The following is a 19,652-nucleotide window of genomic DNA, read 5'->3' on the forward strand; positions in this document are numbered from 1 at the left end:
GATAATTGGGCAAAAATAGTGTGTGTCAATAGCCCTTCACAGTCTTCACCGGTTGGTTACCAGTAGAGTTGATAATCGGTTTTAAGGCACTCACTATTGCACATGCACCAATATATGGTTATTAAACCAACTATTTAATGAAAAAGCTTCACATTCATATTTGAGCCCTAAACTTGCACTCGCAGAACAAAACGATGCGGATGCCACCTCAACTAAGACAACCAGTGCTGCTGAAAGTTAGTTTACTCCTTTCACTTTGCTTCTAGACTTCTGATTGTCCACCCCAACTATTCCAGAGAGGAGTAACTTTGCTAGCTTCTCGGGGCTGGTGAAGATTTTATTGGAACTAGCAGCACAAGCTGATTTTTTTGGTGGTTACAAAAAACTGTTTCGAAGGCCCTAGATATAGCAGAGAAGTTAACGGAATAGAAAGAGGCGAGGGCATCCTTTCCCCTTACCAAGACGACTTTGGGCTCACAAAAGCATTTTGGAGCAAGTAACACAATTCAGCACGTGCTTATTTTAAAAGGAGGAACCTTCGGGTAAAACGATATTATTGCAAAGCAACCAGAAAGCGGCCTTCGTCCTCAAATCACCCGTCGGGGTCGAGATAATTGAATCATTTCAAGTCTCAAGTGCGCTTGCAGCTTTCACTAACTATAACGAGGCCTGCGAAGGGGAGGGGCGAGCAATACACCCCCGTGCGGCGTCTGGGTGCAGCCGTCTGCAAGGGGCCTCACCAGAGAGGAGCAGCGGTGCTGGGTGGCTCACAAACACTCAAAGAACACAACTGCAGTAGAGAAAGTCCAGTCAAAAGTACAAGGCACCCAGTGCAAAGCACATTGTAGTAGGCGTTTTTCAGGTTTTGAGAATAATTAGAGGGCTGTCCATTGTTGCAGTCCCACCTCCCGTACTGTGAGAACTGGCATGAGAAAAAAACAGATCCTGGGCCAGGATCTTGCTCAGAGACCACCTCATCGAGTACAGATGGATTGCATTTGCAGAAGTGGTATTTTCTTTTTTTTAAAGGAAGGAGGCGCCATTTATTCAATACCTCGTCTGAGTTATCACTTCAGCTGCTTGAAAAGGCAAAATGCCTCTGCGTTTGCATTTTAAGATATGAGAACTGCACAGTGAAGGTAATGACTGTCTGCTAGCTGGCAAGGAAGAGGAAGCCTGCCTCCCACAGATGAGACAGGTCTGCTGGTCAAAGCGCCTGCTGTGGGCAACATTAGCACTTGGGAAGCAGCAAGCTAGCTCAACACGCACAGTGCCCATTGCTGAAATTTGTGTGCAGACTCAACATCACAGGATCGAATCCTACCCAGAAAGCCTCTTCAACCTATCATCCATCTGAAAATGGTGAAGTCAAAAACTTGTAGCTGGAGTCAACTAACATTCATCACTTTGGAATAGAATGCCCGATACCAAAAAAATAAAAAAACTAGCTGTATTATCATGGCCACGGGTTGTACATCTAGAAAGGTAGACTCGTGCTTCATCCTTCCAGGGCCAGTACCCCTTTAGAGCAATAAGAACAATAATAAATAACAAGTACTTGTACATAATGTATGAATGTACAATAACCGAACCTGGGTGGTTTTCGCGCACAACATGAAAACAGTTCCCTCTTAGGCCCAATTAAAAATAACACCCTAACAGCAACACACTCTACAAGGGGTAGTAATCCCCTTGCAGTTTGTGGGTCAACGCTTCAGCGTCACACAGAGTAGGAAGCGCTACACAAATGTTAGAATACCGTAATAACTTATTAATTCACATCGTACCCTTGGCGTTTCTGTTCAATGGTGAGGGTGGATGATTACCATAACAGGACGAGGAGGGGGAAAATGACGAATAATCAGGTTACAAGCAGTTTTTGGTGTCAATTAAAGCATTGGACGTTCACCTTCCCCCTCTTAGTTTCACCAGACCTCCATTACAATATCACTGGACCTCAAAACGGGATTAACCGCAAATATATAAGTGCCTACATATTTTCTCTGGTTGATGTTATTTTCAGCGCCAAACTCGCTCTTTGGAGTATTGTACACCAATCACCCATGAGCTTACAGGTTCGTACCTACGTTTAGTTCTTCACCTGTACCAATGGAAGGGATCCAATTTAAATGTAAACATATTTTTATAGTGAGAATGTGAACAAGGAGGTCGATCCAGCACACATCAAGGAATCATGTTTGGAGACAGGACAGTAAGTTACACTGAAGCATGATGGGTAATGTATTCTAGTTAAGAAACAATCAGGAGAGGCGAACGTTTTGAACAGAAGAGTTGATAAGAGTTCTTAGATCAGCCAAGAGAGTGCTAAGATTGCTGTTGCTACACCAGAGAAAGTCCGATTTTGAGAATTTAAACTCAAAGTGAGCTGTTGATTCATGTTGCTTTTTGAATATTTGCTTTAGTTTCTTGAGAACATACAACAATCAAGGCCCAGTACTACAACCGAGAGCTTATGTCCACTGGCGTACTATTATTGGTTAGATTGGAGTCACTAAGAACTGAGACTAAAACGTCACCGGGGACCAGGGCACGCACAATGCATTGTGGGTATTTGACCATGTTTGAAACTCAGGACTGGGAGAGAACCTTAAAGTGCACAGTGTGTTCGGTAAAGCTGCAATGGAGGAGACAAGCATTTGTTTTGTGCCTTTGATGATGGGCTGGGAGGGATATATTATGACAGTGATAACTGCTTCAGTCTTACTAACTGAACAATATTAAAAATACTGCACCACTGGAATAGGGTGGTAAACAACACCATGCACAGAATTTTTATACCAGAACTAAAACCCTTGTTCGTGCAAAGAATGCCATTGGTTTGAATTGATGCCAATTAGACTAAAAGACCGTGTGGATATAATTAATTATTCTTAATTAACCAAAACACACACCCGATCAAAAACAAGTTTAATACACAGGGAGGGGGGAGGATAAATGCGAGACACCGCCGGCCGTGGGCAGTGAATAATTAGGGGAGGAGAAATGCCTGCGACGGAGCGCACACAGGGGGAAGTTTCAGGGGAAGCAACAGATGGCTGGCTTTGATGTGGTGATGCGAGGCAGGCAGGCAGACGGATAGAAGCGCGTGCACGGGACACAAGCACTTCTGGAAATCCGCATTTTTTGAGAGCTTAGTTTAGCCCCAATAGGTTTCGAGTTATAAATAACTCGACCTAAAAAACGGGTTCAGAAAACAGGAGGTGTAAGGCAAACTCCCACTCCCACTTTCTCAGGCCAATGAATCTTGCTTTATTGCCCTACCCAATACCAGCTTTGCTTCTTACTGGTCTGTACTATTCACGTGAAGGAACATTCATTGGCTTTACAAGAGTACTTCTGGCCCTACCTGGGTGTTCCTCTTGAACGCCTGACTCTGAGAGCAAATGAAGGTTAAAGGCCTGTTAAAGTATCTTAACTTTGGAATCAGGGTTATGGAACATTCTCCAAATTCAACTAAAAAATAACAATACCCACATCCAGTTCTGAAAGCCACTTTGACGCAACCTGTTCATTTGATAGTTTGCACGTGATTATGTGGTTGCAACGTGTTTAAGGTACTATTAACCAAGGTGAAAAAATGATGTCAGATGAGGAGAACATACAAAACAAAAGTTGGCACCATCAATCGGATAAAGGACTGCATGACAAGGTACAGTGATAGAATATTTTGCAAAACAAAGAGCCAGTGACTGAAGATGAAAAACACTGAAAACATACAACCCAGGGAATACATTACGGCACAGAAAGCATTGTCACACAACTGCAAGTATGGACATACAGCAACCACCATGGACCATCTCCGGTAACAACCAAACTTTAAATAACAAACGGAAAAAAAAGAAAAAGCATAATGGCCAAAATACAGTGTGGTACAGGAGAAAAAATACATTGAATATTCCAAGTAATTAAAGTTGAGGCACATTCTGAAATACCCAGAGATACAAGCACACCTCACACACAAATTGATCAGGCACAGGCCGTGAGCATGTGTACTTGACAAGCACTGCAACCAAACAGGATAATATCTTTTAGGCGCATTCAAGACACAGAATGCACAAGACAGTTGAGAGTACATTCACAATGAACAACACACATTACCATGAGCATACAGCTTTGATAAAACGAATAAAAAAGCTGCCAGGTCAAATCTGGTACAGATGAATGAACACCTAGCCACAAGGCACACACAAGAAAAGAAACAACATGAGCAACAAACTCAGCCAGGCCAGCCACAGGACATACTTTGTTTCTGTACCTAATTGCTCTATTAAGTGCAACAATCGCCAATGGGAATTGCGGCACCGTAGAAATTGCACAACTATAAACAGGAAGTAATGTTGTGGGGATAGAGACAGCTTTTCAATACATGTTTATATCCCAGTAAATTAGATTCCTTGCAAAACAAGCATTTGCAATGCAATAGGTCTCGCAGTTGTGAGAGTTTGAGCTATTGGCATTGCACACATTCCACATATTTGGCCTCCGATCAGAGACAGGGAGGCCAAATATGTCGACACCCGGATATGGATCTTCTTATCAGTGTCAGACCTCATTATCCTCAAGGCAAGTTCCATTTCCAGACCCAAGTAAGAAGCACATTGTTTGGTCTGATCTATTACATGCGGGACACAAGCTTGACAGAAAACAAAAGGAAATGCCGTTGGCAGTCAGACGATCGAAGGAGGGCCGTGCGTGGCAGACCCCCGGCCCAATGCCCATGTCTGTAGCAGTCTCGGTACTTACAAAATAAAAGTGAAAGCGCGAATGGTGCGCTGAAAAAACGAGGTCTGCTTGGGGTTTGATGATCTGTGACAACGATGGATGACCCCTTTAATAGCGCAGAGCCAAAGCATATTACAACAGCATTAGACATAGCGTAGAAATTAGGGTAGTAAAACAGCCTCACGGATTATCCACTGGGTGTATTACGTGTTCTGTGAGGAGACCTGGGAGGGCGGGGCTGCCCGCGCATGCGCAGCATTTCTAACTTTTATTCTGAAGAACCACGGTTAGAAATGCCGCACATGCGCAGGCAGCCCCCGCCCTACCAGGTCCGGCAGCTGAAGTCACGTCGTGAAGAACATCGGAAAGGGGCTCCCATGCCTAAGGGGAGAGGAGCCAGGTGAGTGGGAGTGGGAGTGGGAGTGGGAGTGGGGGGTGGGGAGTGGGGGGTGGGGAGTGGGGAGTGGGAGTGGGGGGTGGGGGTGTACGCTGCTGCGACTATCACAGTACGATGTCGGAGGACCTACGGAATGAATGATCACTGCCATGCGGAAGACAGTTGGACCTGGAACAGGGGTGGGGGGTTGGTAGACTGGGGGCGGCGGGGTTGGGGACATAAAATTTAAATGTTGTTCTATTTTTCGGACACTACTATGAAGCCTTGATTCAGACCCGGTCAATATAGCCATTGCCTTGTTATGGTGTCCAGCTACTCCGAGCCACCACCAGCGGTATTCAAGAGATCTTCTCCCCGCACTTGATCTAACTACCGGAGTCTGAGAAACGCACTTAACTATGCAAGTCTATCCTTTACTGTTACTATTTTGTTTTTAAACTTTTGCAGTCCAAAACTCACACAGAGCAGCACTAATAAATAACATCGTGCACAAAAAATATAAAACGACATTAGATATCTTTAATGGATTCTTCTGTCAAAACATTGCACCTGAAAGCAGGTATTTGACCGCTTTCTCAATAATGGGGTCGCAAAAAACAATTTTGTCGTCTCCCACAGGGATTCAAGAACAGCCCAGGATTATTTTCAGCAAGGGTAACAGGGTTACTACAAATTTATGATGATGATGCATTATCTTATGTAGACGAGATCTATCTTACAGATGATAACCTGGAGACTCACTTGAAAAGAGTGAACACCATAATACTTGGGTTCGCTTCTGAAGAGTACAAATTTAATTTTAAAAAATCAAGAATTGCCCATTTAACTGTCCTATTTTTAGGATACGAATTATCAAGTGAAGGCAAAAGCCTGGCAGACAACTTCTTAGAGAAGTGTGCTGTACTACAAGCTCCAAAAAGGCTGAAAAACCTGCAATCAATACTAGGATTCCTGAATTTCGGAAGAACATACATTCTAAATTATGCAGAGAGGGTTAAACCCCTCTACGAACTAATAAAACCTGATTTTAAATCAATTAATTGGACTCAGCAACACACAGAAATATCAAGATCATTACAGACAGATATGTTAACTAAAACAAAACTGCAAACACGCACAAATGAATGCAACCTTGCAATCCGAGTCATCCCAGGCAGATGCGGATTCACATACCTGACCTCTAATGAGGGAGAAACGGGACCAATAGCCTACAAATCCCATTTGTACACACAAGCTGAAATGAAATTCAGTTCAACAGAAAAAATTCTGACTGCCGTTCAAACTTCTGTAGCAAAAGAAATATCCCTAGCGCAAGGCAAAAGGATATCTGTGTTAACAGCAGAATCAGCCATGGAAGCATTAACAAGCCCACACAATCTACATGCTGTGGCATTAGATCCAGAATGGAAACAATGGGAAAATTCTCTTACTGCAGAAGATGTGAAACACTATTTTGATCCGAAAATGAAAAAAACTAGAAAATCTAGAATACGAACATGAATATCCTCTACCAATAGAAATTCTGCCTCAAGAACAATACACCTGTGTTATCTACATGGACAGAGTTGCACAACACTACGTTGTGGAGAAACAGATTTACAATGCAGCATGCGCGATTGTTAAAGGTCGCTGGAGCTTAGGTAAATTCAGACCAATGGTCACTAAAACTGAATCACTCAGAAACTGTTCAGCTCAGCGAGCTAAAATAAGATCCCTAAAAATGGTGCTTGAAAATGCCGATCGTGAATTCCCGACACTGATCTTACAATAATTCCATGCAGACCTGGATAAAAAAAGGTTACAAAGAGGAGACAGGTGCCACAATAAAACATAAAAAACTATGGTAACAAGTAGTTCTTTTGCAGAAAGAACTACAAAAGACTCACGTGATACATACGCAGAGTCTTCAACGTGATGGCGTTCACGTTGCAGGGAATTCATTGGCTGACAAACCCACAGTGGCGGCTGATCACTCGGCTTCCGTAGTTACTAATAAGCATACGAAAAAACAAATAGATGGCGAAACGCTGCTTGCTGTAAAAGCCTCAATGGAAGGCAATTATGCGGCTTTACCTCTAAACTATCCACTCGGTAATACATACATAATTGATGCGAACTCCGTTCCGTTTGCTCAAATCCCTGGAGTGGGGGATAGAGTAATTCCAAACACGTACCGGAGAGTCTTCTTGATACAAGAAGCACACATGGGATTGGGTCTGAGGCACCAAGAGATCCTGAAATCCCTAATAGAATTACAATCACAATACTGGTGGCCGGGGATGAGCGTAGAAATTTATAACTTTACAATGTATTGTCAGGACTGCAACAGAGATCGCAGTTGTGAACCGGCCCCAACACCAGCCCAGACACCACTATTAGACAGCATCAGGCTATCTATGCGCAGACGTCCGAACGGACAAATGCGGTCCCACAAAAATTAAGACAGGATTCATTTGGATCTGGCCCCAGCGCTCGGCTGACTCAAGAACTGTTATAAAAGATTTGCGAGTCTTTATCGGCACATACGCAATTGGCATGCTACAATCTGACCAGGGTCCTGCGTTTAGCTCACGGGCTTACAAGGAGGCCATGGCCAGCATTGGCATTGCATTGCGGTACTCTTCTCCCTTCCATCCTGAGGGAAATGCGGTTGTGGAAAGAAAAAACCGGGACATAAAGCAATCTATAACAGCGAGGGTATTAGGTTTGTGTGATGGGTGGGTCAAACATCTAACAAGTGTCCAACGTAGTCTTAATAATATGCCAAGAAATTCTCTAGGAAGTGTCAGCCCGTATGAACTTTTATTTGGAACTAGAATGCTTATTCAAGACTTAGATTGTCAAACTTCAGTGGTGCAACAAAAAGCGTTTGATATCAAAGATTGTTTGGCTGTTTTACAGGACCTAAATGAAACAAGAAAAAGTCTGAGTAACGAAAAACTAAAGCCAACTACCACTAAAGGAAAACCACCTGTCCCAGCAAGACCTGTCTGGATTCCAAAGATTGGGGATCTGGTCAGAGGAAAGATCGCGGTAAAAAAGGAATTTGGGCCTTCATACAGAAAAGCAGTACCTGTCTTAGCTGTCAGCGGAACAAGATCAGTAGTGCTACCGCCTCTTGCTGGTAAAAAGGAGAACCGAGTTGTATCAATCGACCTGGTGAAACCACAACCATGTGGCCAATAATAAGTAGTAGGCCCAGTGGACTCCCAAGAAATAGTAGAAGACCAAATCATGTACAATCCAAGATGTTCAAACTGAGAGACTAATCACATTCGATAAACCTACGGTGATTAAGAAAGAACTATGTAACAAAGCCATGGAAATTGTGCCTCTTGAGACCCAAATTGCTACAGTTCAACAAGAAACTCCAGTTTACAACGATGTAGCTTCAGACTATACGAATGTAACAAAAGACAATGCAAAGACCAATGGAAATCCGGAAGCAATCCCATCAATTGACAGAACTGCTATTTTATCAACTTTGATGATTTTTCCGATGATCCAAGTGAACATGGAGACAAGCCAGCAACAAAAACATTCAAAGAAAAAGTAAAAGAACTCTTTCATCAACTCAAAGAAACATATCTAACTCCTCAATGGATTAAATTGTGGAATGTGTTAGGCGTACTTTTCTTCTTCCTATGGCTCATCTTGGTTTTAAGTTTGGGTAGATTTATTGAGGGAAAATACAGTACAATGGACAAAGCAAGTCAGAACATCAACTTGGTCCTGAAACCACACATATGCGAGGGTGTATTCGGTGTTGGTCGTGATGCGGATGGTGTTCTTGTGGACGATGGCGATGCCTCCTCCGGTCTGGTTGATGCGGTCCCTACGGATGATCTTGAAGCCGTCTGGGATGGCAATGGCGATGTCGGGCGCTGAAGAGGTGTTCATCCAGGTTTCCGTGAGGAAGGCGACGTCTGGTGAAGTTGTGTCGAGCAGGTTCCAGAGCTCGACGGTGTGTCTGTGGACGGAGCGGGTGTTGAGCAGGATGCATTTCAGGTGGCTGCTGCTGTTGCTCGTCTTGGTCTTGGTCGGTGCTGGAGTAGTGCAGGTCCGGATGCAGGTGAACTTGCAGAAGGGTCCGTGGGTGCGTCTCGGGGTGGCTCGGTAGAAGCCCGGGAGTCAGCCGGGGTTGAGTGCGTTGAGTTCGGTGGGGTCGTAGGTCCGGCGGGTTGGCTGGTTTCTGCGGGGGCCAGGGGTCCTGGCGCTGGGCGCGGTCCAGGCACGGACAGGCGCAGACGGGCTTACCTTTGGCGCACCTTCAGCGCTCAATCGACGCTCCCGCTGCGCGCGTCCGCTGTGCCGTCGCTCTGGGGCGTCATAAAAAGGGGGACGGGAGGGCGGGTCAGCTGGGCGGCGGGAGCGGGTCGGCCAATGGGCCGGTGGTGGGCGGGGCCTGTGGAGAGCAGCGGCGGGAAAACTGGTGAGCGGGCGGCTCAGCTGTGGCTGGGCCGCTCGGGGGGCAGGGGGGCGTCGGCGGCGGAAAAAGGCTGGCTAGGCAGGAGCAGGAGGCGGCAGGAGGAGCAAGGGGGTGACCCGGCTTGGTGAGAGGCGCAGCAGTCACTGTCATGATAGATTCCTGAACAAAATACAGGGGTTCAAAGAAAACAGGCCAGACCCAAGATATTCCCAAAGACAACATCCAGGGATTATCACAACATACAGTGTGGGAAAGCTATTCCTCGAATGGCTACAGAAATCCACACTTCCAGAAATTAAGCAACACTTAACTTTACTTAAAGAAGGTGCTGACTTGCGAGATTTCATACTGGGACCTCGCAAACAGCGTCAAAAACGTTTCATATACGCCGGTACATACGCAGCATACAATGAAGCTTGGAAATTAAATCAAATTGAAACTGCTGAAAAAATATGAGAAATTGATCATATTAATTTGGAAAAAGCATTTTCTGTAGTCGACAATGGGTTAACGACTCTGTCCTCCAGAATCTATTAACTGGATAGCATTGTATCATCTGCTATTGATATAATAGAACAGGATATGATAATGCTACAACATGGTCAGTCCCAGTTGCGTTCTATTGTACAGCTAGGCTGGACGTTACAAAACCTGCGTTCAGGTCAAGTTCCTTGGTGTCCAATCAACATAACGTCATTATTTTCTATCTTTAACCTTACTGATAGACAAATCTCGTTGGCACAGAAAGGAGCAGACTATACGGTGCTAGGCATTGAAAAACTTGAGAGATTACCATTGATAATGTCAGAAAGACCTGTCATTGAACGGATAATACATGGCACCATTACAATCCCGATAACGACTTTTCAGTTTCAATACTGCCAAGAGTATATACCAGCAGGCCTGTATGAAAGATTGGGTAAAGGGTACATCAGATCAACCTGGAATTTACCATCTACACACAGGTGCTGGAGTGGGGGAAAGAAAGAGGTATTTCTTAGTGGTAGTAACTGCAAAACATCACTGAGCGGTACACTCCTCTGCGAAGGTATAAACCTGCATGGACCTTGCAAGGCTTCATCTAATAACCTTTCATGTCACCTGCACGGAACCCCGGCTACACAGATAGAGCCATTTTTAAGACATCTTTCCAACGGTAGCTACATTATATTAAGTGACCGCAGCTGTTGTGCCATGGTGCCATGGAAACCCTATCTCGTGAGCGTCACTTCCAGGGTCATTTGTTGTATGCAAGTATTGTATCCAAAAAGCAATCCAGACATGGAGGCGGAAATTTGGCCTTCTGTGAATATCTCTTCTATTCGAATTGATACTTTAAGCAGAATGAAGTCTATTCTTTTACAGACAACTGTGCCTTTAACCTCGTCCAAAGAGACGTACGACCTGCAAGCTGAAAGGACAGCAGCAGAGATACATACTGTAGGAGAGTAGGGTCTGCTATCCTATGGCCACCCCGAATTTTTGCTTTTTGCTTCACTGGTTTTCGACTTACTGAGGCTGTGGGCCTGCTAATCAGACCCCCAGCCTGCTGTTCTCTCTCTAAATTCACAGACATGTACTATAGGTACATAACCCAATTGGAAATGGACTCCTTGTCAGCCCCTGTACCATGCACTATAGGTGCTCAGGGCATAGGTGCCACCAAGGCCTACCAGGGGCCGAAGCATAGCTTTTGCCACCCCTGGCTGGTTCTTAAATTGACACAACTGGCTGATCACTCAGCTGGGGCAAGTGGGTGTAATCAGCCCTTGCTTAGATATAGTATACCTATATCTAAACCTATATCTGGACACATATAAACCTGTGAGCCACTCCTATGGAAGGCCTTATCAATCCTGGAGGCAGAGTGCGTGGTTTAATGTGAGATGGTGCTCTGGCATGAGCTGAGCCTGTCTGCAGCTGTCGGGAACAACTCCCTAAGCTGATCCGGGATAATGCCATACCATATACTATTAAGTACCTTATAATCCTCGCGGTTATATAGCAACTTTGGTTTGGCTTTATCAAAACATGGGGTGTAAGGTGTCCTACGATTTGGAATACTATCCCCATAACAGTTCTGTCGACGGGGATAGCATTCCACCCCTCTAGAGGGAGAAGACATGTTACTTTACAGAAACGCGGTTGATTTTTAAAAGAGCCTCAAATCCCCAAAATGGATGCTTCTGCCACAGACACGAGTCTGACCTTCTGCTGCTGACCGCAACTCAGCAGAGGAGGCCTGGAATCGTTTTTGGCCACCACAAGTGTGGTAGGGTATACTCAGACATGAGTCCCTTGCTCACTGCACCACCAAGAATCAAGCAAGCCGGGCCGACGACGGCTGAAATGCCAGAAACCGGAAGCTTGTCTCCTTTCCGGTGAAGAATTGGCTTGGTAGTTTGGTCTGCCCTGTTCCCATGAGGCACTGGGTCAGACTAATTTGCATATAGCCAGGTTCTGAACTGGGGTGATGCAGTGAGCTAAATAACGGTGATGGATCAAGCCCTGATCTCTTGACTGGGTAAGAGTGGTCTGCTTAATTCAGACACTCTGTTCATCAACACCCCCTTTTTTAATCGTTTTTGGCCACCACAAGTGTGGCAGGGTATACTCAGACATGAGTCCCTTGCTCACTGCACCACCAGGATTCAAGCAAGCCGGGCCGACGATGGCTGAAATGCCAGAAACCGGTCCCCAGAAGCTTGTCTCCTTTCCGGTGAAGAATTGGCTTGGTGGTTTGGTCTGCCCTGTTCCCATGAGGCACTGGGTCAGACTAATTTGCATATAGCCAGGTTTTGAACTGGGGTGATGCAGTGAGCTAAATAACGGTGATGGATCAAGCCCTAATCTCTTGACTGGGTAAGAGTGGTCTGCTTAATTCAGACACTCTGTTCATCACCACCCCCTTTTTGAATCGTTTTTGGCCACCACAAGTGTGGCAGGGTATACTAAGACATGAGTCCCTTGCTCACTGCACCACCAGGATTCAAGCAAGCCGGGCCAACGATGGCTGAAATGCCAGAAACCGGTCCCCGGAAGCTTGTCTCCTTTTCGGTGAAGAATTGGCTTGGTAGTTTGGTCTTCCCTGTTCCCATGAGGCACTGGGTCAGACTAATTTGCATATAGCCAGGTTCTGAACTGGGGTGATGCAGTGAGCTAAATAACGGTGATGGATCAAGCCCTGATCTCTTGACTGGGTAAGAGTGGTCTGCTTAATTCAGACACTCTGTTCATCACCACCCCCTTTTTGAATCGTTTTTGGCCACCACAAGTGTGGCAGGGAATACTAAGACATGAGTCCCTTGCTCACTGCACCACCAGGATTCAAGCAAGCTGGGCCGACGGCGGCTGAAATGCCAGAAACCGGTCCCCGGAAGCTTGTCTCCTTTCCGGTGAAGAATTGGCTTGGTAGTTTGGTCTGCCCTGTTCCCATGAGGCACTGGGTCAGACTAATTTGCATATAGCCAGGTTCTGAACTGGGGTGATGCAGTGAGCTAAATAACGGTGATGGATCAAGCCCTGATCTCTTGACTGGGTAGGAGTGGTCTGCTTAATTCGGACACTCTGTTCATCACCACCCCCTTTTTGAATCGTTTTTGGCCACCACAAGTGTGGCAGGGTATACTCAGACATGAGTCCCTTGCTCACTGCACCACCAGGATTCAAGCAAGCCGGGCCGACGACGGCTGAAATGCCAGAAACCGGTCCCCGGAAGCTTGTCTCCTTTCCGGTGAAGAATTGGCTTGGTAGTTTGGTCTGCCCTGTTCCCATGAGGCACTGGGTCAGACTAATTTGCATATAGCCAGGTTCTGAACTGGGGTGGTGCAGTGAGCTAAATAACGGTGATGGATCAAGCCCTGATCTCTTGACTGGGTAAGAGTGGCTCGCTTAATTCAGACACTCTGTTCATCACCACCCCCTTTTTGAATCGTTTTTGGCCACCACAAGGGTGGCAGGGTATACTCAGACATGAGTCCCTTGCTCACTGCACCACCAGGATTCAAGCAAGCCGGGCCGACGACGGCTGAAATGCCAGAAACCGGTCCCCGGAAGCTTGTCTCCTTTCCGGTGAAGAATTGGCTTGGTAGTTTGGTCTGCCCTGTTCCCATGAGGCACGGGGTCAGACTAATTTGCATATAGCCAGGTTCTGAACTGGGGTGATGCAGTGAGCTAAATAACGGTGATGGATCAAGCCCTGATCTCTTGACTGGGTAAGAGTGGTCTGCTTAATTCAGACACTCTGTTCATCACCACCCCCTTTTTGAATCGTATATCTAAACCTATATTTGGACACATATAAACCTGTGAGCCACTCCTATGGAAGGCCTTATCAATCCTGGAGGCAGAGTGCGTGGTTTAATGTGAGATGGTGCTCTGGCATGAGCTGAGGCTGTCTGCAGCTGCCGGGAACAACTCCCTAAGCTGATCCGGGATAATGCCATACCATATACAATTAAGTGCCTTATAATCCTCACGGTTATATAGCAACTTTGGTTTGGCTTTATCAAAACATGTCGTGTAAGGTGTCCTACGATTTGGAATACTATCCCCTCGACAGTTCTGTCGACGGGGATAGCATTCCACCCCTCTAGAGGGAGAAGACATGTTACTTTACTGAAACGCGGTTGATTTTTAAAAGAGCCTCAGATCCACAAAATGGATGCTTCTGCCACAGACACGAGTCTGACCTCCTGCTGCTGACCGAAACTCAGCAGAGGAGGCCTGGACAAAGGCTTTCCTGTCGCAGGGAGGTGTCACACCACCCCAGACAGGAGATAGTGGATTGTAGCAGGGAGGTTTGAAAGAAACCAGACACTGCCTGGGGAGCACAAGGCTTCCCCTTGCATAATCCGGCCAAACCGGTTCTGGGGCAGACCAGCCCCAGTCCCAGCGCGGCCTGGATCAAAGGAAAGGGGTGTATCCACCCCCTTCCTGGGTCCCACCCACAGGAGGGGACCTAGCAGGTAATCCAGCCCCCTAGGTTGGTATAAGAATGGGAGCAGTGCCAACGCACTCGGATTATCCTGATGAAACATAAGAAATGAAACTCTGGACCCTTCGACATCCTACTCGACATAGAAGACTGAAGAATCTCCCTTGTGGTCAAGGAGTGACCACCCTGTGCAAACAGGCATCATCCAGCACCTCGACGTCTGCTTTGTTGCAGTTCCCGCCGGAACTCGAGCGACAGAGATCGACGAGATCAAGCTTGCCTGCCTTCTTACAACCCGATCCACAGTCCCTGCAGAGCTGAGACCCGTGGAGGCGACCGGAAGCGTGGGGCACGCCATCTTGAAAAGACCACAAGACGCTGACTGTGCAGCCCACGAGTGACCCTGGAAGCTGTACACCGGGGTTTGAGAAGCCTCAACCCTGAGCCACTCTTGCACCGAAGCTCACCCCTCTACACTCGACGAGTGCTGTGTGGGGCCCTTGTGCTTTCTTTGGCTCGACGCGTTGGCCCGGTCACTTGCCAGCTGGCTTGTGGCCCCTGTGCAGGCGGAAACCTAAAACCGACTTGCGATTCTGGTTGCTTAAGACTTGCAGCCGGCTCCTATGAAAAGGAGCCCCCACTCTGACCCTCCTGGTCCGAGACTCCTGGTCTATGCTACCATTAAGATTGCTTGTCTATAAGGTTGACTTACAACCAGACACCATAAGGGATTGTTTGGACTAATACAAGGGGGTTCCAGAATTGGAAACATCATATATCAGGCCAACTTCTCACATTGGTGCGCAGCGGTGCGGATTTGAGCTTGCTGTTGTTTTACCATTGAAATCTTTTTATCAAATTGAAAGATCACATAAAGTACCCTAGGTACATATAAATCAAAAGGTTAGCATATTTAAGTTCTACTGAACTTAGTAGTTGTAGATTAAAGGGATTAGCACACCCTGACTACAACTCACTAGCAAGGTACAGTAGGAAAACACTTACTGTAGGTAAGTGCACCACTTGCACCTCACTAGCAGTCATGTCTGACACAGGAAGAGCTTCAGGCTCTGCCCCTGTGACAGTTGACCTTACCAAGGCAACTTCCAGCTATGACAAACGTAGCCACAAAGACTTGAGTGCCTTGTGCACTGCAAGGGGGCTAAAAGGGGGTAGAAACCCCACCATTCCTTCCCTGATAGCCATCCTGGAAAAGGATGACTTAGATAAGGCGAGTGCAGCTCCCTTAGATGTAGGAGATGGAGTGAACACCCCTGAGAATGAGACAACTCCAGAAGAGGAAGAAGAGGAGGGAGAGGAGGAGGAAGGCTCAGAAGTAGATGAGCCTGAGGATCAGGATCAGAGGGGTGACCAGGTTGTAGTTGCCAGGCTTAACCAGGCCAACGTAGACCTACATGGGAATGGAGAGGGCCAGCACCTCCCCAGATCCCATAACATAATTCTCCCAGGCAACAGAAGGGTGAGATCTCCATCAGGGGACTCTAACATTTCTAGTGTCTCAAGAGAATCTCAAAGGGGAATGACTTCCCCCCAGAGGAAAGAGCATAGGGCCAGGATGAGGGCTGTCCAACTCCAAATAGAGAGGGAAGAGATAACCTTGGCTCAAGCTAAACTTGCTTTAGCAAGAGAACGAAAGTTGTGTGGCTTAGATGCCACTGGTGGCAGCAATATTCCTAGAGCGAAAGACAGGAGCTATGACAATAGAAACCTGACAAAAATTGTGCCCCCCTACAAGGAAGGGGATGACATCCACAAATGGATGACTGCTCTTGAGAGAGCCTGCATGGTACAGCAGGTTCCTCAGGATCAGTGGGCTGCAATTTTATGGTACTCCTTTTCTGAGAAAGGGAGGGATAGGCTCCTCACAGTTAGACCTGAGGATGCCAAAAACTACTCTGTCCTGAAGAGTGCTCTTATTGAAGGGTTTGGCCTCACCACTGAGCAATACAGGTTGTTGTTCAGAGACACCCAAAAAGCACAGGCTCAGGACTGGACTGATTTTGTTGATTGTGCCACTAAGGCTCTGGAGGATTGGCTGCAGGGAAGTAAAGTCTCAGACTTTACAGGATTGTACAATCTTATAATGAGAGAGCAGATCCTTAATAACTGTCAGAACCAGCTGGTGCATCAATACCTTATTGACTCTGATCTGACCTCTCCCCAAGAATTGGGAAAGAAGGCAGACAAATGGGTCAGAACAAGGATTAAGCAGAAACCCCAGAACCATGGTGGTGACCCGAAGAAAACAGACCAGAGGGTGGGAATCAGAAAGATAAAGAAAAGGACCAGAAGTCTTCAGGCCCCCAAACTAGTAATAAGGAGGGTGGTTCCAAAAATGGCAACAAGAAAAAGAAGAATGATGGCCCAAAGAAACCTTGGTGTAATACCTGCAAATCAGTTTCACACTGGGGCAGTGAATGCACCAAGAAAAATCCAGTCCCCACCACTGCAGCTCCTAAAGCACCTGCACCCCCTGGTACAGTTAGCAGTGGTGGTACACAGCCAAAGGGTATAGTAGGGTTAACCCTGGGTACTGAGATGGAATCTGGCCTAGTCAGAGTCCCTACTCAGGCAGTTCTCCTATATGATGTGGACTTATCTTTGTCCACTACTGTGAGTTCCAGTAACCTGGGCAAGTATAGGCAGACGCCTTTGATAAATGAGAGACTGGATCAGGCCTATAGGGACACTTGTGCCAGTGTCACTATGGTGACACCTGACTTTGTGGACCCTGGACAGATTGTACTAGGTGAGAACTACCTAGTGACCAATGCAAGCAACACCACTACTACACATAGTGTGGCTGTTGTGAACTTCTCCTGGGGAGGGGTAAATGGCCTAAAGAAAGGTGTGGTAAGTGCAGACCTCCCAGTAGACTGTCTGTTAGGCAATGATCTTGAAAGCTCAGTTTGGTTAGAAGTGGAGTACAGGACTCATGCAGAAATGCTAGGGATTTCAGCTCATGTCCTTGCAGTGACAAGGTCTCAGGCTAAGAAGTGCCTTCCTGAACCAGTGGTGGATCTTGAAACATTAGACCAACCACAACCCAAGAGAAGGAGCAAGAGGGTTAAGGCTGTGCCTTTCCACTTGCCCCAGGTTGAGGATCAGCCTTCACATGAAGCTGATTCTGCAGTCCAAGAGGAGACTGTCTCAGAGGAACTGGAGCCTGACCAGGTTGAGTTTCTGGGGACAGGGGGGCCCTCAAGGGCAGGCCTGGGGCAGGCCCAATTAGATTGCCCTTCACTTGAACCCCTCAGACAGCAAGCTTCTGCTGAGGCTGCAGGGAATGCTCAAGGTGCCCATAAAGTATTTTGGGATGATGGACTCCTTTACTCAGAGGCTAGAGACCCCAAGCCTGGTACTACCAGGAGGTTGGTTATACCTTTGAAGTTTAGGGGCTTCCTTCTTACCTTGGCCCATGATATTCCCCTTGCAGGACACTTAGGCCAGAACAAGACTTGGGACAGGCTTGTCCCTCACTTTCACTGGCCTCATATGTCAGAAAATGTCAAGGAGTTGTGTCGCTCCTGTGTCACTTGCCAAGCCAGTGGTAAGTCAGGTGGCACCACAAAGGCCCCCCTGATCATGCCACCAGGTACCCAGAGGCAATTCCCCTGAGGACCACAACAGCACCTGTTGTGGCAAAAGCCCTCAATGCAGTTTTCTCAAGAGTGGGCTTTCCAAAGGAGGTCCTTTCAGACAGAGGTACCAACTTCATGTCTGGATACTTAAAAGCAATGTGGAAGGAGTGTGGAGTAAACTACAAGTTTACCACACCCTATCACCCACAGTGCAATGGGCTTGTGGAGAGATTCAACAAGACCCTCAAGGGAATGATAAAAGGACTACCAGAGAAGCTTAGGCGGAAATGGGACACCCTTTTACCCTGCTTGCTCTTTGCTTGCAGAGAGGTCCCACAGAAGAGGGTTGGCTACAGCCCTTTTGAACTTTTGTTTGGCCACCCTGTGAGGGATCCACTGTGTTTGGTGAAGAAAGGATGGGAGTTACCTCTCAAAAAGCCTAAACTAGATGTTGTGGACTATGTACTTGGTCTCCGCTCCAGGATGGCTGAGTATATGGAAAGAGCATCCAAAAACCGGGAGGCCAGTCAAGAATTACAGAAAGCTTGGCATGACCAAAAGGCTGTTCTGGTTGAGTTCCAGCCAGGGCAGAAGATGTGGGTGTTGGAGCCAAAGGTCCCAGCAGCACTCAAGGACAAATGGACTGGACCCTATCCTATTGTTGAGAAAAAGGGAGCAGTCACCTATGTGGTTGACTTTGGAACCCCTAGGAGCCCCCACATGGTGCTCCATGTGAATTGTTTGAAAGCATTTGTGGACAGGGAGGAAATGAGCTTGCTCATGGCCACAGATGGGGATCTGGAGGGTGAGTGACCCTCTAGATTGGTATAAGAATGGGAGCAGTGCCAACGCACTCAGATTATCCTGATGAAACATAAGAAACGAAACTCTGGACCCTTCGACATCCTACTCGACGTAGAAGACTGAAGAATCTCCCTTGTGGTCAAGGAGTTACCACCCTGTGCAAACAGGCACCATCCAGCACCTCGACGTCTGCTTTGTTGCAGTTCCCGCCGGAACTCGAGCGACAGAGATCGACGAGATCAAGCTGGCCTGCCTTCTTACAGCCCGATCCACAGTCCCTGCAGAGCTGAGACCCGTGGAGGTGACCGGAAGCGTGAGGCACGCCATCTTGAAAAGACCACGAGACGCGGACTGTGCAGCCCACGAGTGACCCTCGAAGCTGTACACCGTGGTTTGAGAAGCCCCAACCCTGAGCTACTCTTGCACCGAAGTTCACCCCTCTACACTCGACGAGTGCTGCGTGGGGCCCTTCTGCTTTCTTTGGCTCGACGAGTTGGCCCGGTCACTTGCCAGCTGGCTTGTGGCCCCTGTGCCGGCGGAAACCTAAAACCGACTTGCGATTCTGGTTGCTCCAGACTTGCACCAGCTCCTCTGAAAAGGAGCCCCCGCTCTGACCCTCCTGGTCAGAGTGAGAAGCAATTTCCCAATCTCGCGTGGATTGCTCTTGCCAAGTGTTGTTGACTCCGATCTTGAAGCCGACAGCGCCGACGGTGAGAGCCTGCGTGGGACAGCTCGTGACCC

General features: G+C 47.2%; 1 protein-coding gene across 1 annotated transcript in view; it reads right to left on the reverse strand.

The window, feature by feature from the left end:
• SHLD2 (shieldin complex subunit 2) overlaps positions 1-19,652 on the reverse strand; it is a 1,133,281-nt gene that overhangs the window by 80,188 nt on the left and 1,033,441 nt on the right. The gene's annotated exons all lie outside the window — the stretch shown is intronic.

This window comes from Lissotriton vulgaris, chromosome 5 (assembly GCF_964263255.1).
Source record: "Lissotriton vulgaris chromosome 5, aLisVul1.2, whole genome shotgun sequence".
Taxonomy (NCBI): Eukaryota; Metazoa; Chordata; class Amphibia; order Caudata; family Salamandridae; genus Lissotriton; species Lissotriton vulgaris.